This window comes from Rhamphochromis longiceps, linkage group LG4 (assembly GCF_057381845.1).
Source record: "Rhamphochromis longiceps isolate RC_006_pf linkage group LG4, R_longiceps_female_GT1.1, whole genome shotgun sequence".
NCBI classification, from domain to species: Eukaryota; Metazoa; Chordata; class Actinopteri; order Cichliformes; family Cichlidae; genus Rhamphochromis; species Rhamphochromis longiceps.
Genome location: NC_140560.1, coordinates 29,771,396 through 29,796,342, shown reverse-complemented (window position 1 = coordinate 29,796,342; position 24,947 = coordinate 29,771,396).

Genomic DNA, 24,947 nt, shown 5'->3' with positions numbered 1-24,947 from the left:
GAAGGAATGTGCCTTGCGATCTTTTTTTTCTACCACTCTTTGCATTAGTCAGTGGTTTTCTATTGCTTCAAAATCTTTTGAACATTTTGAATGGGATGGAGCAGCCTAATTAGCCTTCCTGCCTATACAACCCTGGCCTCTGGAACAGAGGGGGGCAGATAGGGACTCTAAAAGGGAAGGAAGGCAAACAGGAAGTTTTGCCTTCTTTTTCCATTCTTTCTCCACTGATCAATCACAGCTTGGATTTTTACAGCATATCCCCTGTTCACCCCCACTCAAGCCTCAAATTATTCTAGCGGACATCAAATGAGCTCCGTAGCTCACACAGAAAGCTGCCAGAGCATAAAAGACCACACCAAATCCAGACACACAGTAATGGTAGAAGCACAGAGGACTATGAATACAGGAGCAAAGAGAATCCAAAAGCAAAAACTGTTTCGCACGACACACTGCTGTGTGAAATGGTATCCCGGGCTCCACTTGGCAGACAAAGTAGGTCTGAATGATTTATGAGACAACAAAGCTTGCCAGTTGTTTGTTTTAGATAAATGCTACACAAAGCAAAAACTAACAAACGTGATGATGGCAAACAAAGAAAGACAAAAGTTTCTTGGCCAAAGAAAAAAATGCACCTAGATTTCCTGAGTTTCAGAGTACTCTTGATGAAGTGGTACAAAGTTCAAACCCACAGGCTGTTTAAGCCTTGGCACAGGTAGGGCTTTCTGCAGCAGTGCAACAGATCCAAAAAAATAAATAAATAAAACTTTTCAAAAGCAAGAGCTGAATTTCTGAGAGGATCTCATCTCTGAAGCTGAACCCGCTTACCTCCTCCAACAGCATCCATGGGTCCCAGCACTAACACCTGGCCAACTGCCCGCCCATCAGGTGTGAACACCTGGTAGTCCTCACCAAACATTCCCTCCCCCTGGTCTGCCAGCAAACAGCCTCTATCCATCCACTAAAGCTGCTCAGCTTTACTCAGCTCAGCGGAAAACCTGTAAGATCAACTGAGTGATGCATCACAGTACTATACTGTACTTTAATGTAATCTTCTGTATTCAAAGTGTACAACACCACTTCCCTCCCACAGTAACATTACGCCTCAATGATTACGACTTTAAAGGACACTGAAGTTAGAGTATGACAAAGGCCTAAATAGGGTAGCTGACTGATAACATAGTGAATGTGCATAATAGGGACTAACAGCACCTCTTGCTCTCTTTTACTACTATACAGTCTTTCAACATCTGTGCTCTTCGTCAGCAACATGCTTATTCACAATCAGGATCGGAGACAAGCGCTCGGGGCTGCAGAAGCACTTCCCCTTTCCTCTGCACTTTCTCTCTGCCTTGATCTACCCTCTTTCCATCTCTGCCTTTCTCTGTCTGAAAGGTTTCTGTGAAAGGCCCAAGATGAAAGGCTGCCCTCAATGGGAGCGTGATTGCAGAGACAGTGCTGCCGGCACAAGGTGCTACCAGAATTGCTCACTCAGAATTGCTCCGCCCTGCAAAGATGCACACCGCCACTGTCCAAAGTTTGTGCATGTGCAACAGCAGAAAGATGTTCCCCTTAACAGCCTCTTACTCAAAAAGATTTATCCCAGCAGTGTTCAGACAACATGTGCGTCGTGTCACATGGAGAGGATGTAATGTGCAATGACACGCACACACACAGAGGGGAAGCGCTATAAGATAAATACTAGCTACACCTTGTAACATGTAGATAGATCTGCTGCATTATATCTGCTGCTTTCTGTGACAATGCGATTTGTTTCAGGATATTCACACAGCATGCACATGCACAAAAATAGACACTTTTTTTGTGATGTGCTGGTTTCTAATCTGATAATCTAAGAGCAAAAGGCCTAGAGACTTGTGCAGGGAACAGCCAAATGTCTGCTCATGTAAAGATGAATTCTTGGAGAGAAAGCGGGGCACATTAAACCATGAGTGCTAAAAAGGTAAAACTGTACAAGAATGAGACATGAACAAAACTCTAGACAGGAACAACCTATATTTACGTAATTCTGTGTTGACAGGAAATGTTCCAGGATATTAAAATCTATTGAGACTTTGAACACCAATTTAAAACATACATGTTTATGTGTAAATGCAAACGTGATTCACTTGGAATAACTTCAGTTATAACCCAGTTATAACCCTCAATATCAGAATATGAAGGGAAAGATACTCAGGAATGCTAAATCATACATTTACAGTAACAATTTAAAAACAACCTACATGTAAATACAAATACATCACTAAACAACAAACAAAAACCACATAGAAGAAGCGAGAGTCCTCCTGTAAATGCCTTGGATACAGCAATAGTGCACCGTTGTCTGTTCTATAATAAGCAGGACTGCAGATCGATAATGCAGAGTGATGTTGCTGTAATGTGACCAGAAGCCTACTTTTCCTCTCATATCAAGATAAATACAAAAAGATGTGAAATCTGATATTACGCTGCACGTGTACAAAACGGATTCACCAAAGGCCTCGTACCAAATTTAAGAGAGACGATTGACCCTCTCAATCCCAAAGATAATATTAAAACACACACACACAGATGTAACCCCTAAACCTATTATATATATACCCACAAGAGAAAACAAAGGATTTTCAGTTCAGTTCTACCAGAAGCTCCTCTCATGTCACCTTCACCACAAAATTACCAGTTTTATGGCTACAGTCCAATTAAAGTGATTATGTGTCAGAGAAGAAAGAGTAATATGATGATTATGATAATGACAGATGCAACACTTTGGGAATGAGCCACAGGTGCAAAGCTAGACCCAGGCGCAGCCATCCCAAATAGGAAATTTTGTGGAGCCAGTAACCGCACAGGGTAAAGAGGTGAGAGATAAAAAGCCAACCCTTCAACTTGCAGAGACGGTAATTTATGTGGAAAGAATTTACAGGTGTCACAGCCCAATATCTCTTAACGGCTCTTTGGCTGATTTAAACAGAAGCATTGGGGCTGATACTAGTCCCTTCAAATTAAGTGGTCTACAGGGATTGAGCAGTGAATGGAATTCATTATGTTGGTTGACGGCTGTGATGTTAATTTAAGCAAAGATAACAGAAAAGTAACAGGATATAGGGAGAAATGTCCTACGACCAGACCACTGTTTTTCCCTTTCACCTAATCCCCTCAACTGGTCACAGCCTTTATTTGAGCATTTTAGCCTATAGTATACAGCGATGATTGTTGGTGTGAACTGGTGCAGACCAATCCCCCTTCCTACCTTGTCTTTCTCCCCATTGCCAACAGCATGTTGTTGTTACTAATCAGTATAATCGAAGCTATGGTTTACTAAAAAAACTAAAAAAAGTGAATATCTGACCTGGAGAATTTAGGGCTAACATTTTCAGTCATCAAAATTACAAAGATACAAAAATGCCAGTCTAAATAACTTAAGATTAGCTGTACAATTAATAACTTAATTGCGTTTAAACATCATGAAAACTGAAAAATCCTAGGTAATCTGAAATTTTCTTGGTTTTCTTGGATTGTATTTAATACTTGGATAAAAACTATTTGCAGTCAATGAGTGCCTGAAATCTAGAACCCATGAACATCACCACGGGCTGTGGTTTCTCCCTTGAGATATTGTGCCCAACCTTTACACTACAGGCACTTTCAGTTGCAGCTCATGTATGAGTCTCTCTGGATTCTGTTTCAAAGCAGGCTATACTGTGTTGAGATCAGGTTACTGACTTAGCTATTACTTGGCTTGAAGAATATCCAATTTCTTCACCTTGAAAACCCATAGGTTGCTTTTGCAGTATGCTTTTGGTCATTATACATTTGCACTGAAGTACTGTCTAATCAGGCTTGCAGCATTTACATGAATCTCATAGTGTATTTCACAATTCACCCTGCAGTCGCACTACCAATAAACACTAGTGGCTTAGTTTCACTGACAGTCATACATGTCAATGCTATAATGCTAATATCATTTAAAAGATAATGCATTATGCAATGAATTATGAGTTTTCATGTGTTTCTTTCCTCTTCTATACTTTTCTTTTTCCTGCTCAAGTTCATCTTGATTTTGTCTGTCCAAGGATTTTTTTCAGACCACTGCATGCTCTTTTAGACTTTTCTAGCAAAGTTGAATCTGACCTTCATGTAAGAGTGTAAACAGTTGTTTGCACTTTGTTGTAAGCCCTCCGTATTTCCATCCATGAAAGTGTCTCTTAATTTTAGTCTTTAACAAGAATGCCTACTCAAGAATGTCCTTGACTTGGTGAGATGTTGTGAAGTTTTTCTCAACCATGGAAGTATTGCTGTCATTATCCACTTTTGCTATCTTTGTTTTGCTCTTTTTTGAACCTGACTGCTGATTCGGCCACTCCTAAAGTTCCTCCTGTCTCTCTGGGAGCTTTGTTTTGGTTTTCCAGCCTAATGTTGGCCTCCCTCACTTGCACTGACATCCAAAACTACTATGAAAAGTTAAACTCAACAATTTGAATCATCCATCCGCTTCCACTTTTCAGGGTCGTGGGGGACCCTGGAGCTTATCCCAGATGTCATAGGGCGAGAGGCGGGGTACACCCTGGACAGGTCAGCAGTCTGTCACATGAAAAGACAGACAACCATTCACACTCACTCATTCACACCTATGGGCAATTTGGACTGATCAATTAACCTACCCCTACTAAGTGCATGTCTTTCGACTATGGGAGGAAGCCTGAGATTGTGGGGAGAACCCACGCAAACACGGGGAGAACATGCAACCTCCACACAGAAACCCCACCCTGATAGTGGAATTGAACTCAGGACCTTAGTGGTGTGCAGCAACAGTGCTAACCACCATGCCACCGTGCTGCCACAAATTGAATCAACTTCAGATATTGTGTCTGCTTCATTTTTCATGAAATAACAAGGGGAAATGCCTCATCTGGCCATCTGGTCTCTCAACTGTCCCATTAATTCTGAGTATTTGAATAGTTTTGTAAAAATCCTTGAATTGAAGTTGAACATCTGCACTTCAAACATATATCGATTCTCTGATTTAAAATCCACTCTGGTGGTGTACAGAGACAAAACTAGAAAAACTGTGTGGTTGTCTAACAAATTATGAACTTAACTGCACCTGATAAAGTTAGTGGCCCTCATTCAGCCAACCTGTAATACCACTTTTGTACACCTAGATTGAATAGTGAGTATTTGTAGCAGGGTCTGCCCTCCATCCAACATGGGAAAGAGTATTTCTGCCTAGAGAGCACAGTCTATGATTCTGACCCTGTGTCAAAAAATGAAACCGTAAACACAACAGTGGCTGAAGCTGTTGGCAAGCATCCTGAAGCGCAGGGCGAATAGGAGACCTGACCATCTAGGGTTTGTTTATGTCTCTACATGCTATTGTCTTGCAATGCTCAGAATGTGATGTTTACTTATCCTCACTCAGAGCAGTGAATAACACCTTATAGGTACTCTGAATTCAAGTAACTATATCGACAGCCATTTTAAACTCTATTACTCTATGTCTGGATTTTCAAACTGTTTAATATACATGGATTTCTAAGGGGCTCTAAAATAAATCACTGGGATATTTTTCTCACCTTATAAAAGACTGCTGCGAGCGTCCTGCTGCTCCAGTGAAAAGTCATACCACTGCTGTGGGGTTCCAGACAGCTACCAGTACAGATAGTGTTCATGGGGCATCCTGACAGCGAAAACAATAGGACATTTTTGTGATGTATGGATAGGATGGATGGACTGAGGACGTTGAAAAGGATCAAAGGGCCACAACAAAGCCCTGCGTGTCACTGAACTCCTGCGTCAAACACCCAACAAGAGAGCAGAGGGAAGAGAAATCAATAGTGACTCATGCTATGCTCAGGCTGCATCAGGTATATTCGACCGTGAAGATGAAACAAGAAAAGAAGGGAGAGAGTACAAAAAGGAGGAGATGAGGAGAAGAAGAGAGCGATGAGGCACATTTTGAAGGCCAACTCTGCTCCCTATTGTTATTAGACAGCTCCCTATAGCCTCCCCTCCACTGCACAACTCTGATGTGCTTCCTCCCCGTGACCTTCGTCTGCTAGATCACATTGTGCTCTTTCCCATCTATTGTAGAACATCTGAGGGAAACAATCTATTTCAGTGTGATCATCATTTTGCCTTCAATCATGTTCTCATTGTGCGAGTGTCTTAAATTACCATAACAACGCAAAGTTGTAAAGGTTAAATTAAGCCTGGAACAAACAGGAAATTAAGAACTCGATGGATCGGTTCCGATTTTTCATGAAGTTGTGAGAGCGAGTCGTGCAGGTGACCAGCATCCCAGAGCGCTGAGTGACACCTAAAGGGCACAGCTTGACTTTTCCAAGACATCTGCAGCAGGTCTCATTAGTATTCAGCTATGAATCATTCATACAGCAGCCGGCTGTCATTACCACAAACAGCATCAGGGGGGACTTACAAAGACACACATACACACTCTCGTTCACAGTTAGGGGTCCGTACAAAAAATATGCACACAACCAAAAATGCTCAAAATGTAGAAAAGTGTGAAGGAACTGTGTTAAAAAGAACTAGTTAGATGATCTGATTAGTTCATCTGCAGAAAACTGATATGTGAATAAAGGCATGTCTCAATTACAAACTGACAGGAACCGATTCAAGTTTCTCCACTAAGGATTTGCTGCTTTTCTGTCTCCTTTACTTCTTTTATTTTTTATTTTTCACAAAGTGATGATCTAAAACTACTGGCTGGACAACTGAGAAGACATTAACTCTACTACAGATTCACGGAAGATGAAAAAGAAATCAATTTTTGTACATTTTAAAACACTAAATTCCATAATTTTAGGTATTTTTGCTTATTAAATAATCAAAGAAACAGTTGTCACTTAGCTTGCTGTTAAAAATAAACTAATTAAATTATTACCTAATCATTGCAGCTCTAGTGGCAGCCCCTGATTATTATAAATGATACGCTGATTACCAACACTCTATGTAAACAATACCACAAGGCAATGCAGTAACAGAAACATGCAAATCACAAACAATAAGCCCTTTGTTTGCCTCCACAAGGTGAGACCTCTTTCCAACAAAAACTCCATTTGCATGCTGTGTGCAACAACTGTTTGTGGTTAACAGGCTTACACACCAAACCAGAACAGACTACTAATGCAGAGAGGATCAACTTCAAAGATACTCCTCTCCCTCTCTCTCCTTCTCTCCGTGTGAGGAAGCAACGGTGCTCGGAGATGATGCACGACTCCGGGAGCACAACAACTTTGTGTCCTCGACATTCCGTCTCCATATTTGACATTGATTATCTATACGTTTGCATTACAACACGCACTGTACTGTAACAAACAACAGGACAGTCAATGATAACCCAGTGAGCCACAATGGAGTTGTCATTATGTACGAAGCCAGGAATCAGTATTTATTAACCACATCACATTTAATGTGTGCCAAGGGCTCTATTCGCTTTAAAACACTACTTTAGCAAATGTGTTTTCATGCCAGTGTTTGCAGTGTGAGTATTACTGTTTTGTTTTTTCTTGTATATATCCATTCATTCATCTGCCCATTTCCTTAATCGCTTACATTAGGTGAGAGGCAGCCATTCACGGATAAACACATCCTAAACTACAGCCAATGCACGCTCACCGATTAACCTAACACGCACGTCTCGACTGAGGGAGAGACCTCTTGGCGCACCCGGCAAACCCAAAGCCTTCTTGCTGTGAGGCAACAGCGCAAACCAGTGCATTTACAGTATACAGTTTAACACAGATACACAGATGCACTTTATGTATTGATGCAATCATAAACACAATTTAATCTTTTCTTCCAGCAATGATCCAAATTGAATCCAAGGGTTGTGATCTTTCCTTCAAATGTAGCTTCTCCATTCTCGAGTCGCACTCAACACATCGCAGAAGGTGAGAAAAAAGACAAAGCAAGCAGTTGTGTAATTTCAAAAACCACACCGGGGAAGACACAAAGCAATAAGGGAAAGTCCACAGTGTCTTCAACAACCTTTTTCTGGCATTTTCCATCGCTGAGAAACAGAATGTCTTTTAATGAAACCAGTAAAATAAAACTCCCCCCAGAGCACACAACGCATTAATAATTCTATGAAGGTATGAATATTTGAAGCTCAGTTTCAGGGTAAGTGTCAATGTTACTTGTGAGAGCAAGAAAAGAGCGCTTTATATTGATAAAAATGAACTGATGCCGAGACATTGCTTGCATAATCTGAAAGGGCATTATAAGCGGCAAGCAATCATATGAAAAATAAGTGTAAAATAAGCGGTTAATAAGCATCTTACATAACATACCTTTTCATAAACCCTATAACTTGTGTCTGAGACTAATGAGCAAGAACCATCCGTTCAGGTTTTAGAAATGACATTTCATCTCAATGAACAAATATCACAGCGGTCTGAATGACAGGCAGCAACCCATCTGTGTATACGCCACCATCTCCAGAGCATCTGCTTGGCAGTGGGTGGAAGTGGGCTGGACTGGATGAGCTCTGCTGCAAAGCCCTGGAGCTTCTCTCTGCAGCCAGTGGTGCAGAATTCCTGCTGTTATCTAGAAGGTGGAGCTAATATTTTATCATGATGGCCTCTTGGCGCTCCAGTATGCCAAAAGGCAGAAGGCTGCAATACAAGACAAATGACAAGCTCCAAATTCCCTGGCCAACAAAACCCACATCTGCCAAACCAACAGGCTGTATGAAGCACACTATCACAGCCACCTCTGCAGAATGAATGAATAGTGCTGAAGAACATTAACCAAACCGAAAACAAAACAAACACAAGCAGATGCACAAATACACATTTGTACCAGTAATACACCTGTATGCGTGCCAACACAGCGGCAGAGATTATAAGTTCAAGACTGCTGCACTCTGTTTCCAAACACGTACTGGAAGATCAGCGGGTTGATCTATGGGTGGGTGATCCAGCATGCATGCACAATGAGCCTAATACATTGTTTATCAGTGTGAAAGAACTGGTAAGCAGGGTCATTAGAAATGTGGACACATTTATCACAGCAGAGATAGCAAGAATTAAATCTTGGACTCAGAGGAAACAAAGCAAAAGGATGCAGAGATAATACGTGAGCTTATGTGTTTATTCAGTAAAATCTATTGATTGTCACTGAAAGAAACTAACAGCCAAAACAGAAAATGCAGAATGGGTGCAGGTGTCACTGAAGCAACGCCAATAAACTGGATGACACGGTAATCTTTCAATGTATACAAAATTTGGAATTTGTGCAGCATTTAACCCCAGAGCTTCACTTCTCATAATCACGTTAACACTTGCTGCCAGTCTGCTGCTTCGCTGCACCTCCACAGCCTCAACAGCCGGCTCTGTGAGCCTCCTGTTTCCTAGTAACTGTGGCAGGGACACAGGGCTTGGTGAACGGAGGAGCTTCTCTTTTTTTGTCATCTTTCTGACAGTTGGGTGCATGCATGCACTGATTTTTAAATAATTTCAGGACTCCTTGCATACATATATGATTTTTCACTGTAGAGGTAACTATGTCTGTCGGTCCGACAGCTGGTGCACGTTTTGGTCCAAACTAAAATACTCCAACCAGTGAAAACAATTAGTAAAGAAATGACAATTACCAGATGAGAAAATATAACTTTTCAACATCTCGATATTTAGTAAAGGCTTTAGTGGTTTAAAAGCAACTTCTGGTTGGATTACCATTAAACCTAACACAAACAATCATGACTCCCTCAGGATAAATTATAATAACTGCTGCCCCATTACCTTTTCATCTAACAGCAGCTGCTTGTAAAAATGCAAATAATCTTATAATTTGGTTTATGACCCGAAACATGTAAAACGAATCAACATTTCCATGCTGTCCCATCACTTATTAAGCCTCAGCTTTTTTTGTTTTGTTTTTTTGTTTGTTTTTTCTCTATTTGACTGAAAAAAAATAACTTGCTGAAATGTATTCAGATGCAGCTACACTAAAATGAGCAACCTCAGGCTTGATGTATAGGAGACACCAGGGAGAAATATGAAATATAGTAAATGTCTATCCTCATTACCAGGCTACAGTAAAGGAAAAAGCAGGAAAAAATAATGCAAAAAACATTTTACCTACACCTGATTATAAATGTAAATTACAAAGTAAATAACAGCCTTATAATAATGAGTCAGTAAACACTGACATTAACTAAGCTGTTCTAAAAATTATCATTTGCAGCTCTGCCAGGTTTGATGCAACTGAAATTAAGCACATCAAATCCTACACCAGTTTTAGTCATAGAAGTACGAGCCAGTCTGTTCAGGAAACGTGTCATGTTATGCAGCCTTAAAAAATTGAGAATTTTTGTAAAAGATATGGGATGATTCTGGTACAGACTTCCAGGGTGGAAGACGACGAGTCTTCATACTGAAAAGGGATATCAATTAATTTGAAGAGCCTACTGAGAGAAAATTAAGCTGCAGCTCATTACCTGTTATCAAATGAATATATAGCATATCATACATTCACTGGGGGATAAAATTTTCCACGTGTGAATTACACTGGAAACTAAGAGAGGTGGACAAGGAGTCTAACACCTTGGGAATACTGCTTGCAATTTGACTGAAGCAACAAAAGCTCTTTAGTTAAAAAAAAAACCCTCATGGTTTTGGTAGCATCTTAATAAACATGTTGTGTCCCAAGACACTGAACTCTGAATCAGGCCATTCCAGTTTCCTGCTGTTAACTAAGCACTGCCAGTGGCAAAACATAAAACATAACAACAAAAATGTTAATTAACAACATTTAGTCATTATGTTGATAATGAAAGAGTAATGCAGCAGGCATTGCATTTCCTTCGAAATGCATTTGCAGTTGCAAACGAGTTGCATATAAACAGTTAAAAGCGTCAAAAGAAGGAACACCATGACAACCTTCAAACACCCTTGTTACAGGCTGAGCTCGGGATTCAGCGGCGATTACCTCTGTGTGCAGTCCTCAACAGACCTATTGTTATTGAACAAGGTCGGACATTAGAAGGCAACTCCTGGCTTCGGAAATCATGACCCATAAGTGACTCAGTACCACCAGAAATAATAACTAACCTCCGCACAATCACTGACCATTCATGACACGCAGTCATATTAAAAGCAGCCATTTTCCACTCTCAGTCTCGCTCTCTCTCCGTTACCACTCATAACACTTCATAAAACATCTCTCCTCCTCATATTGAAAAAAAAAAACAATCTCAGCACATCCTAGACATCTCTTCTGCCTTTTTTTATATTAAGCTGCAGAGTGCACACTATAGACTGCGTTGCAGAAAAAGCCAGTGAAATTTGCAATATGAAACCCACTGGTTTCCAATTTAAACCTCCAGCTGAGGAGATGGATGCTGCCCAGTTAATCGATCAAGAGACACAAAACACAGGAAGAAGCGCTGGAAGAACCAGAGGGATACCGGTCTGTCTCAGGGTAAAACACATCTGACCTTTTCAAACTCACTGCTCTAATAGTTTATGGCGGCGAGTTTGGGCTCATCCGCGAATTTCACATGCAATGTTTGTGACTGCACTGATCCCCCGTTACAGAAAATCCATTTTTTAAGCTTGGCTGGACTTCTCAATAATGCAAGTCCGTATCAGCTTCTCAGCCGGTTACAACTCATTACATGTATATTAGTGGGCGATAACGCAGGAATTGGTTTCCTTGTGAGAAGGGTAACTCCTAGTGGGGAAAATGAGGAAGGAAATGAAAAGTGATCCACAAAGTTGCAGCAGAGCGCAGCCTTTCTGACAGCACAGACTTACAATCACATGAAGAACTGCAGCATGGCTCACACAAATTATACTAAACTGAACGAGCGACTTAAGAAACTGGTTCACAACTGACAGTAAATATGATGGAGGTTTAAATTTTGACTGGAGCAGAATCACGATGGCAATCTAAAATCGCAGCCAAGCCCCAAGGCAATGCAGACATATTTGATGGTTCAGTTCGCAAAGTGATACCCCAACGAACTCTCGTTACAGTTTGATAAATCAACATTTAGTCTGAACATGGGGACAGTGAAGCAGTATATTGAGACCAGGGCTATAATGAGATGAGGGATATTTGGATCCAGTCATAAGCAGAAGAAGGATAATCTGCCCATAATCACTAGAGCCTGCACTCCCTGCTTTGTATTCCTGCCTGAACATCTTTAGAAGGAAAATCAGATGTGCACGTAGGAGGAAATAGTCTGAGAATAAAGAACACCATAACCACTTCTGCTAGCGCCTCGCTAACACCACCACGTTCATTTCCTCTAACTGCCTAGCTTTCTTTGGGGGGAAAGTTTTTGGGGTTTAGCAGTTTCCATAATTTAGTCTTCTCGTGCTTCACAGTTCAGCGCACTCTGTGAAGTAACACAGATTCCAGAAATGAATCTTTAGCCCACAGGTATCTGAAATGTAAGTTAGATCAGTCTCACCCTACACTCAGGAGCTGACTTATTCGTAAGTGATTCAGCTCAAAACGCTTTGAGCCCTTTTAAGCATTCACTTGGTCATAAATGTTTAATAACGACCACAAAAATATGTCTACATAACAAGACACAACCTTGTGCAATATGATCTGCATCTCATAAGTTTAGGCTATTGCTCTCCCATGCAGGGGAGAAGTAGATGTACTTAAACCTGACACAATGTTTCCACTGAATATTAAAAACAGAGCATATGCATGCTGCTATTTCAGGGACTGCAAAACACCAGGTGAGGCTCGTGCAGTTATCAGACCTCTTTGTTCCACAGGCAGAGAGGACGTTTGGTTTTTGCAGGTGTGGAGAAATGAGAAGGTGCAGATGCATGCACGAAATAACCTCCTGGTAAACAAAGCTTATCTGTAGTTTCTTGTTTATTTGTTGCTGCATTAAAGAGAAAAAATGGCAAAAACCTACACAACAAAATCAGGTTTGTGCTGTTGTTTTCAGACAAAAAGTATTCAGATAAGCAATATTTTAACAGGTAAACAAGTCCAAACTTTTACAATAGAATATTTACAATTTATTAGGTATACCTCACTGATACAGAATTGAACCCCCTTTTGCCTTCAGAACTGCTTTAATTCTTCATGGCACAGATTCAGCAGGGTGCTGGATACATTGCTCAGAGATTTTGGTTTATATTGATAGCATTGCACAGTTGCTGCAGATTTTCCTGCACATCCATGATGGGAGTTTCCTGTTCCACTACATCCCAAATGTGGCTGACTGGACTGAGATCTGTGGAGGACATTTGAGTACAGTGAACTCATTGTCATGTTTTCAGGGAGGCTGTGGTCTTTAAACGACGCTCAGTTGGTTTTAAGGGGCTCAAAGTGTGCCAAGAAAATATCCCTCATAGAATTAAACCACCATCAGCAGCCTGAGCCATTGATGCAAGGCAGACTGCATCAACTTTTCATGATGTTTTTGGTAAATTCTGAAACTACCCAAACAGAAAAATTGGAGTCTAATCAGACCAGGCAATGTTTTTCCAATCTACTGTCCAATTTTAAGCAACCTGTGCAGGTTTTAGTGTGAACTTCAGTGGGTCATCTTAACCATGTCTACATGCCTAAATGCACTGGCTGCCATGACATAGACTAATTAGATATTTCCATTAATGAGCAGTTTAACAGGTGTATTTAACAAAGTGGCAGATGGGTGTATATATACTCAGTGTCAAATTAAATATGAATATAATTGATGTAGCAGTCTCCAGTGCTGTTGCATAACTTGGAGGTGTTTGGGATGTTTTATTAAAATTACAGGGGAAAAATATTCATTTCATTAATGAGATCAGTGCAATATCACCACTAAACCTACAACCTCAGTAACAGCTGAATTAGTACCTCGGATGCTGTCAATAAAGCTAACAGAATTTGATTCACACACCTTGCACTAGTTGCATTTTCTGTCCAATAATGGACCGAAAAAGAAACCTGGCTCTGATAGACACGTCTTAAATCAAAGGCTAAATTGTAAATGATAGCTGTAACATGGTGGAGGTAAAAAATTGAAAAAAAAAACCCAGCAGAAATGTTAAAGCCTCTCTGCTCGGTCATTTCACGCTTGAATTTTGTTTTCATAGATCAAACAAAAATTGCATCTGAAACATCAGAGCTTATCTGATTAAAAGCTAAAATCAAAATTTACATGCAGACACGCAACATTTTTTTAAACTGTTCACTACAGACAGCTGTTATAAGTTGATATCTTCATCCAGTGAAAATGCATGGGGTGAAAATGAATAAGTAAGATGTAACTACCACACTGAAAATACTGACAGCAGGATTAGTGTGCTTTGCTGTCAGTCATAAAAGTGCTGATCACCAGAGTCTGAGTGAATCTGGGAGTCAGATGAGGGGAGAAACTCTGCAGCCTCACATTGGGTGAATATTTCAGTATAAGATCTGACCATCAGTGATGGAACTGGTGACCTTTTATATCTAATGTCTGCACAACTGAAGATCCCAAAACAAAAAAATGTGACTATTAATCATTGCAACAAAAAAGCTGAGTTCTGACATAAAACAGGTCCTTTTCTCCCCTAACAAATTTGAATATTTACCTCATTATCTCCTACTTTTTCACACATTGATCTCCACAGTACCAACTGTCACTGCTGCAGAAAACAGATGTTGCTTTCAAATGCTGTTGAGACGTATTGTAATTACCAGGATTGGACATTTTAAATCGACCGATATATTGTTAAATAGCCAACAAACCTCCCTCTTTTTTTTTTGCTTGCATTGCTAATATGCCAAGATCTTGTATTCTCATTACCCTGCCATCACAACACCACTGCTTTCTCCTGCCGCAGCACAAAGTAGCTCTGTACCACTCTGTCTCCAAAAGAGTCAGCAGAAAGCTACTTTTGATTTAGAGACCATATTGTTATGTCTCACTACAGAACACCTTAATATACGACAAGTTGTTTTTATGACTCACAGGCTGTAGCTTTTAAGGGCACATTAGGGCAGTACAACTTTTTCAACAGATCACTGTGGACCAACTAGAGCTCTGTGACGGGGGGAGGAGGGGGGGATCTCGAGAATAATGAAGTAAATATTGCCCTCTTGGACCCACAGTGCAATCGCTTCAGGATCATGTTGTACAAGCTGCTGTGGAGGAATTTTACTCAGTTTCTGCTCTTTTTGGAATTACAAGAAAGTAGCTGCAAGCACTAGAGAGAAGGCTGAGTAGGAGTAGCACCATTCAACTTGATTAGTGTACAGACTTTACCAGCTGACAGGAGGTGATTATACCCTGCAACTGACAGCAGCTGGAGGACAATTATAGAGCTGTATTTGCTTTAAAGTAAGAGGAAAGTGGTGGAAAGTTTAATATAGATTTTCAAATAGATGCACTTTGAGTATGTTTTTTTGTTTGTTTGTTTTTTTAAAGAGTACAACTCAAAATCTATGGTTTTTTTTTTCCTCATCCAAGATTTTTCAAGGTCAAGCAATCAAACCTGGTTTATGGTTGGTTGCTTGAAACCCTGTTGTTTCCAAAGTGCCATTTTAAAAGCGTTAAGTTAAGCATTGCTATCTTAGTTGTAAAAACAAAACAAAAACAAATAAAAAAACAGCTCTGACTGTGAAACCAGACCCTCATTGGCTGATGAAGTGTGACAATCTGTTAACTAAAGAGTTATCTGTATACCACAGATAATCCTCAATTTCAAAACATGGTATGACCAAGATTTACAAAACAGATGCTAGGTACACCGATGGAAGCTACATCCATGCTATATACGGTCTGTAATCTATAAACAGTATTGTATGACATCATCATGTTGCCTAGTAACAGTCTAAAATGGTTTTGTGTTAGCATCTACGCACCTATAAAACCTTAAAAATGTTGTTTCGTTTTTCTTTCACAACAGTGAAACTTCACTTTACACAAATGCTGAATTATGCATGATGATCATGCAATATGACGCCACCATGTTGCCTGGCAACCACTCAGAAATGGGCTAAAATGGTCTGTTTTTAGCCTTTATACACCTACAAAAAATGTATAAAAGCATCATATCATTTTTATTTCACATTAATAACATTTATATCCACAAAACCTGAAATATACATGATTAGTAATCACATAGCAACTGAAATCATCCAGGCCTAACAATAGCATGGGCATGTACTAGTCATTACTTTGACTTATAATGGTAATGCAAGTCATTGACAACCGCCGTCTTCATGCTGAGAAAATATGTGATCAGACTTATGTTCCCATCATAAAAGCTGTATCCTACTGCATAGGTCTCTGAGAAATCATTTCTAATATAAGACAAGACGAGACAAAGAATTTCTGTGGTGCAGTATGGCTTAATTAATGTGACTGACAGCAGAAACAAAGACCTTCATGACACAGAGAAAAAAACACAACAAGAAAGAAAATGTATTTTAATTTTGGACCTGTTACATCACTTGCAACAAGCATTTCATATTTAACTCCACACCCAGCGGTGGTGGTTAAATAGCTTCACTTTTTAAAACCTGACGTCAGTTTAAAAAACTAAAATCATAAATGAAATACAATTTTTTGATTGAGTTGTATTTGAGTTTACCATTTGCTGAGAATTTCATTCACACATGGTAAGTTTAACCTGCTTTAATTACTTATTTATTGTACTGGTGTGCTTTCAGAAAACTAAACATCCAACACTTCATAGCAAGAATAAATGTTTAACATCTTTCTTCTCTTCTTTTAGTTAAAATTCTCCTTGAAAAGCTCATTATTAAAGGAACCTACAATCAGATTTTTTTATACTTATAGTTACCCTTGAATAAAGCAATAAGTATTACCCCCATTTTATTGTGTCCATTCTCATGCACAGATATCAAACTCTACCACGCACACAGTTGTGGCACGGAAACAAGGACCTTTGATAAATGCATGTAATATTTAAACCCTTGAATCATTAATGACCTTGAGAGCTTACTAGTGTGCTTACCACCGCAGCTGTGAGAGACTCATCATATACCGTCAACAACAGACCCCCTGGAGTAACAGCACAAAGATTCGCAAAGATCTCTGACTTGCAACTTCATTTCCCATTAAAGCAATTCTTGACAAGGGTGAGAAACCTGAGCAAAGATTCCGAAATTCGATGTGAACGATTTTTTGTTGTTTTTCTCTTTATATAGTGATCAACTAGAGAACAAATGTCATCGCTTGAGCACGATCAGTTGCCACATATAAAAACTAAATGCTGCATGTGTCATCATCATCCTTCATCCATCCCAAAGTACATATTTGAACATATGCATGTGGGTGCACATATGTGGTGAGGACACGGCGTGAAGCAAATCTAAACAGCTTGCAGATTTGGGCAGAGAAGCCTGGGATTTTATCATTGCACGATCATTAAGTGCTCAACCCATTTTATCAGCTCGAGGTTGTGCCCCAGAATGTGGGGAGTGTGTATATCATATAAATATTTTGTTTAGCACATTTGCGTTAACATCAGAACAACTCTGGTTACGCTATTCCCAGCAGGGTCAATTACTTCAGAAATCCCCTCCAAACATGCAGCTCCTCTGCCATAAAACATTGCATCATCGTCAGCCAATCACAAGGCAGGAATCATGGGGCTTTGTGTGGCACAGACCTAGGGAATAAGCAGGTGCCCAAGTACACTAACACACTGACATCCACACTGTGCTGCTGTCAATGGCAGGCATTTAAAGCTTAGAACAATGCTTTGGTAAAAGAAAAAGAAAAATCGCGTTACTTGTGATCTGATCCGTGCTCAAATAGAATTTAACAGGGGCCAGGATATAATGTGGTTCAATGTAGATTGTGCCCTTGCATGCAAGATAAATATCTGGCAGGTGCATAATGACATGACCTCGTACAGTCCACCTGTCTTTGCTTTCAGTATTGAAATGAAAAAATGGTAAACAGAGCAGCTCGGTGACTTGTTCCAAAACAAAACCTGTTCCATCAAATGCAAATCTTTACTGGAACTGGAACTGGCCTGAATTTTCCTAGCTGTCGTTAAAAGCAGTTTCATGTCAATGCATGACGTAAATTTACTGTCTTTTTACAGGTTTATCCTTTCAGATAAATCCTCCTGCAGTTTATCTACCTCGACGCCCAGAGTATGTCGTAATGGCGCCAATGTGTCTGCACCAATGTCAAGACAAAGCCTCTGTATATCAAAGAATATCCACCGGGCTAATGTGGCCAAAGAGGTCATCACACTACCTCACACCTGTTCCGAAGAGAACTGGCCTGAATTTATGCCTAGCAAATCACAACATGTAACATCCAGTCAGCAGGTTACTTGTGTCTCTTTTGATGAACTATAGAATTACTTCAGCAGTAAAACAGCATCTCAGGCACTGCGGGCCCTGCTCTGGCTTTGCCTCTCTTACAGAGGATCATAAGACAGACAGGCATGCATGTTGACATAACCCTCAGCTGAACATACCAGGGTAGCATGGAGATAAAAAGCTACCAGGATCTACAGTCTCTGTACAATGGCAACATTACGATAAGTGTTAGCTCTCCGGCAGGCTAACACTGGCTTAACGCTCGACTCTGCTAATCTATTCTTTATGGTTTAGCCTTGTGAGCTGGAAAAACTCTGAAATAGGCTTATGAAGATGTTTCCATTTACAGTTACAGGAAGTGTGACAACCAAGTGTAAGAGCCATACTTCTTCACTGGTTGAGTTGGGAAAGTTAAGCCTGGTTTAGGAAATTGTTTTCCAGCTGGTGACTTGAATGTCTTGAATTGATTCGGTCTTGCCAGCTTTTTAATAAAATAGTGCTGTTAATTACCACCAGCAGTAATGACAATCCTGAATACTGCAGGTGTAATGCAAGTGATTGGAGATCTTTTGTTTCAGCAAATTATCCAAAATTGCTGATGGTGTAAAAAAATAAAAAAAAAACCCCTAATAGCGCAAACATTCAGTCAAATGTAATGTCTGCTTTTAGAAGTAATACACCCAGGGGTTTGTATTCAGCCTGATACATCTCTCCAAGACAGACACTGACTATACAGAGCTCCAAGGCCAAGCTTTATAGCGATAAAGCACAAAAATCCAATATACACACACAGACCTCTGGCCAGTGCAAAAGGTCGTATGCCACTGTACCTTGCCTCTGCCTTCACCTAAGCTGCAAACTTATTTCCCTCCATCTGAAGAGCCAGATGAACGTGTCTTACAAAGAATTCAACCTGAAAAAATGAAACTATTCAAAGGTCATCTGTAAGCAAAAAGTAAAAACAGACAAGCTAAAGGTATCAGTATTCAACACCAAACACAGAATAAGCTCACAAGCCAACAAGTTGGTTTACTATTCCACTGTTGAGCTCTCACAATCACTGCAACTAATGACCGATTAAAGGTACTCAGCACTTTTAAAAAAAATTATGTTGCCTCTGCCCAAGCAAGACTTACCTGTCCACCTACGAGCAAACCCCTTTTTTGTCTTTTCTTTTGAGTTTCCTTTCATTCTCTCCCCGTCTTTCATATCTTCTGTCACTTGTCTCCCTGCTCTTCTCACCACTAGCTACCAGACTGTCCCTTGGTGAGAGGCAAGTGAGGATGAAGAGGAGGGGAGAAAGAAAGGAGAGAGAAAAAGTGAGGGAGAATGAGGACTTAGAAAGGGAAATGAATGTGGATGAAGTCCCGGAGCTGTGTCATGTTGCCCATCTCTCTGAGAAGTGAGCATTTATCCTGTCCTTTCTTTCTGTCTTTGGATCTTAAGAGTGGATCTTCTGCTGCCTGTCAGACAGCCTTGCCATCCCAGGAGTGTTTCAACATGCCTCAAGTACATTCTTCCTACTTTAATCCCACACCCTTTTTATACTCTCTCTTTATCATGTATTTTTACCTCGTTTATTTGGGGGTGTAAAATCTGCAAACAAATAAGGCGCACTGTATTTTGCTTGAGAAAATCTGGTGCAAACTGTAGATACATTTGCCTGCTTCTCAAAAGAAGACTTTAAGATCATTTTCAACGATTGCTTTTTCAATAATGCAAAAAAAGAAGAAGAAATAACGAAAAAAGAACGATAAGGGGCTGAAGGAAATAGCAAGAGGAGCTGACCCACCCGATCATCCGTTTACAATACCATCCCCCATTCACTGATAGCAGAGCTGCCTAGTCCCTTCATTAAGCTATCATTACATTCACCGTTTTTTCTAATTTGTCTTTTTTATCTTTGTTTTTTTATGCATTTCATCATCTTTCAAACACACACACACCCACCAGCATGCACACACCCCTACACTTTGGAGTGCTTCACTTCCCAGAGGTTGTCCATGTGGCTGACAGCAACAGCTGCAACCAACACACCAATGCAATCACACTTTCCAATCAACTACACACAAACATCTCTCGAGTCCTTCTCTCTCTCTTATGTACACATACACATACACAGACTCACACCCACCAGCACCACCTGCTTCACTAATGGTACTTCTGCTCTACACCGGTCCCCTCCCATATCTTGTGCTCACACATGGTGCCACCACCCTGTATTTCCAGCACCCTATCCACATTCAACAGCCTCCCACCTCAAGCCTTTTCCTGGGGCACCTCACTCCTGACTTACTGCCCATTAACTGATGCTACCTCACGGCATCACTCTCCTCAAGCAGCGCCGCTCTCCACAAGCCCTCAGCCCAACCCCCCATCCCTGCTTTCACAGAGTGTGACAGGAGGACAGCCAGCTGGTTGGGTAGCACAACATACAGAATCAAAAAATACCTGCCACACAAGTATGCATAGAATTAGGGTTGACATGCCTTGGGATGGTGCATTGCCCATGCTGCGACACGGACCGCTGCAGCTGAAAGTGATCGCGTTTCCTGTTCCCCCTCCTCTTTTTTCCTCTCTCCTCCTCCCCTCCTCCTGTTCTTCGCTTTCTGTTCTTCACAAATCGCTGGGTCTCTCCTTCCTTGTGCCGGTCCCCGCGCTCCTATTCGCTCCTCGCCTTCTACCGTCCTCCTTCCCTTTGTCTCACTCTGGCTTTCTCTTCCCTCCACTGGAACCTCCTTGGCGAGATGGCTTTGGTCCAGCAGCGGCGCTCCTGACAGCACTGCGCGTGTGTGATTGCGAGCACGTGTGTGTGTGTATGCGAGTGTGTGAGGGAGAGGCTGGGTGGGAGCGCCTGGGTGTGTTTGCGTGAGGGAGAGAGAGGGAAGAGATGGGCGTAATCTTCAGCAGCTTTGGGAGACTGTGCATGCCGGTGCAGGGATGCTCAGCACACAGCTAGGAGTGAAGCACAAATTTTGCCCATGATAAATTCACACTCCCTCACCCACTCTCTCTCACTTCCTCTCTCCATGCCTTATTTCCTACTGAATACACATTATACTCTCGCTCTCCTCTTAAAGACACAGGCGGCACGCTGCATTGCTACATGTCTAAGGCGTATCTCATGATATCGTAATAAAGGGGAGTCCAGGGAGATGGTCCTGCATGGGGCTCCTGAGCTTAGCCAGCAGGAGGGGTGGGGGTGGGGGGTAGAAGTGCTTGAAGCATCTATTGTACCAGGAAAGGTGGGGAGGGACTGAGGTGGGTGAAAATTAAAAGAAAAAGAAACAGTGGAGGTGAGAGAGACAGAGAGAGTGAACACTTGAAATATCCTTGTGACAACATCAGCTAATGATAAAGCTGTGTAAGGCCAGAGGGGAGGTTATAGTGGGATTGCTATGACAACCGGAGCTCGGCGGCAGGTGAGAATGACGAAAAGGACGCCACAGGAGGGCAACCTCAGCATCGCTCTTCCCTGCTGGATGTTTGTATAAATTATTACTATTTTTAGTCCTGATAAGTATCACCCAAGTCCAACATTATCTCAGCTATTTAAGAGCACCCTTGAATGTGGGGGGGGTGGGACAAATCCACACTGAAATGAATCTTGTGTGTTCCTGAAGGAGGACAAAATGAGTTAAAAGTAGCTGAGAGAAGAAGGCATAGGGTGTGAAATCGGGGACAAATATTGTATAAGCCATGGATGATTGAAATCCAGAATACTGCTGTCAGGCAGAGTGAAGCAGCCTCTGCTGTAGTACCTAATGGGTGCTGATGAATTAAGAAGTTAAGAGCGGGGGAAAGAGAGACGGAGAGAAAGTAAAATGCCAGGAGATGGAGAGATAAAAGAGGATGGAGGGCCTCTTCATGATGAGAGTGATGAATAATATATGATCAGCCTGCTCATGACTTACACAGCACACTGGAACGTCCGTCATGTCCAGCTGGTTTACAGGCTCAGAGAAGGGATACATCAGCCTGCCTTGTGTAGCCTGTCCACCTCAGCTAGAAGCCTAACCCTGTCACAGTGTTTCAGTGATCAAAATGTCATCATAACACTTCCATTGTGTGTGTGTGTGTGTGTGTGTGTGTGTGTGTGTGTGTGTGTGTGTGTGTGTGTGTGTGTGTGTGTTTAAGATATATAAATATAATATAAAATGTTCTTCAGAGAAGTAAAACATGGGAAGGGGGAAAAGTAAATGCTGTTTTCGGCAGTCATGCTGTCGATAACGGTGCAGATGGTAAGAATTATGTTCCCCAGTAGACACTAAATCCAGCACAGAACATTTTTAATTATCTACTTTTAGCTTTATAGAGCCACTTCACAAGATTTAACTTCCAACTTGACATGACTAGCGACAGGCGATCCTTTAAAGAAGATTTTGTACAGATATTTGATTTCCTACTTTATATCTGAAGCAAGATATTGGTCTAAAAATATTCAACATGAGAAGGCCGTATGGAAGGACCTCAAACTCACTGTGAAATTTGTTGGTGGAATATTAAAGGAGAACTAGGGTTACTAGGAGAAGGAGAACAGAAGTGTTTGGCTCATTTCCATCTCCATTTTTATTTTTCGCTACTAGTTCAGCTTCTGCATGATAAACATTTCAAAATAATCTTCATTCATCTTGTACTGGGAATTTGTGCAGCCGACTAGAAAGCACAGAAACCGTCTGAAACAAGCAGCTTTAAGCTCCTTTACCTTGTCTTTAAAGTTGTTTTCTTCTGATTAGCTGCACCTTGCAAATAAATGTAAACAGCTGGTGGGCGGGGCTCTTCTGTTCACAGCTAGTGCTGCCAAAGACACCTGCTTTCACTGACATGGGGAAAAAATAGCTTGAAACTGAGCATTTAGAGCAGTCTGAACTTTTGGGTTTTAGGGATTCTTTGCTGATCAGCTTAAATGAAACTTAGTTTATATAAACTCCTTCGTTTACATAGTTTTCACCTCAGACAGATATTTATTTTTATTGACCTATTATTCCACTTATAGAAGCTTTTTTTTCCACAAAAATAATTCAGGAATCAAACCGGTCCTAGCCTAGTTTTAATCCTATCAGAGGTCTTTAAGTACAGCCATCATCATGAACCCTACAGCATAACTATGAACTTAAACTAAGCGAATTCCAAACTTAAATGTAGCTATAACCACAGCAGTTACAAAAATATAACATTTTAAAATAAAATTAATATGTACAATATTCTCACTGTCATGTTTTCCTCTTCAGAATAGGTGATCCAAACACAGCAACAATATAAACAGCTTAATGTGCCAGAATGAAATCTCCCTTCCGCTTCACCCTTCCACCAGCAAACTCAAAATGCAGCAACACAAAATGCTGTCACGTTTTTAAAAACAATTATAAATAAATATTCTGGTACAATATATTCCAAAAACTGCTTTGATGATGACTTTTTTTCTGCTTTCCTGCAGAGCACTGCCTCTCTTTCACACCCACATCTGCAAATCTCTGTACAGGAGGAAGGCAACCCTGTTTAATTTAGTCAGCAGCAGGCTGTCAGAGTTTGAGAGTCAACAAATATGAGAAATTAACTCAGCTCTGTAATGTGTTCTACAGCATCATGGACCGCAGGTGTTAGAACCTGTGAAGGACGGTCAGATTAGGGATTGGCTTTTCACACAGGATTGTGGCTGCTCCTCTTTATCAGCCGATCAAAGCGTTCATACCAATACTTGCAAAGCTAGCTAACCATACAGGCACTTCAGAGACCATTTCATATCAAGGCCTTCTAACAGCAAATGTGCAATTGCAACCGTGGTGCATGGCTGCAATTTAACAAGTGGAATTAAAAAGCCGCATGTCTCATATTGTAGGTAATGTAGATGTAATGCAGGGAGTGCAGTAGGAATGCTTCTAGGATTTTTTTTTAAAATTTTCATATAAAATCACTCTTTTATTTCGTTAGTGGTAGTTTTCAGGTGGAAACATCAGTGTTTTGCTGTGTGACTATATTTTTCAATAGGTCTAATTGAGCAAAAAGATACTGCACTTGACATAATGAGATAATTGCTGTCATGTGCATAATAACTATGCATAATAACTTTCTGTCTACTACATTTAAGAAAAATAATGCTAAAGATTGGGTCAAGCTGGTGTTTTGCCTCAGGGCTTGTATATTTCACTGAGCAGGAAGCTGTTCATATGCAGAGATGGAACTTGCTGAGCAAGTAGCTCCGAGGAGACAATGACCACCCTGTGCCACTGTTTTCTAATAAAGCGACAGCTGCGGTTTTAGTGTTGGCTCTGCAGCTGACCATATTGTAGAAAGAATTATCAAGGCACTTAGTCTAAAAATGATGCGCATTTTCATTTTCCAAGTTTCACACTCATGTTCTTAGAAGAAATTGTCAGTTGTCCCGAAGGAGTTTAAGGAAACCCAGTTTGTCCTGGCTGTCCTCTTTCCTTCTCTCCATCTCAGCTGTGCGAGCTCATCGACCCAGAAACCCTTCAGCACATTCTGTGGCACAATAGATCTGCCCTCGCTTCAGTGGAAACTGGCCATCTGAGGTTATTAGAGGAGGGGCTGGGGAGGAATGTCAATGACAGCGTGACTTGGATGCAAAAATATAAGACAACCTTAGAAGGCAGTGAACACAGGTTTTCTTACTGTACAAGAAAGACAAAAACATGTCACTGCAATCATGTAAA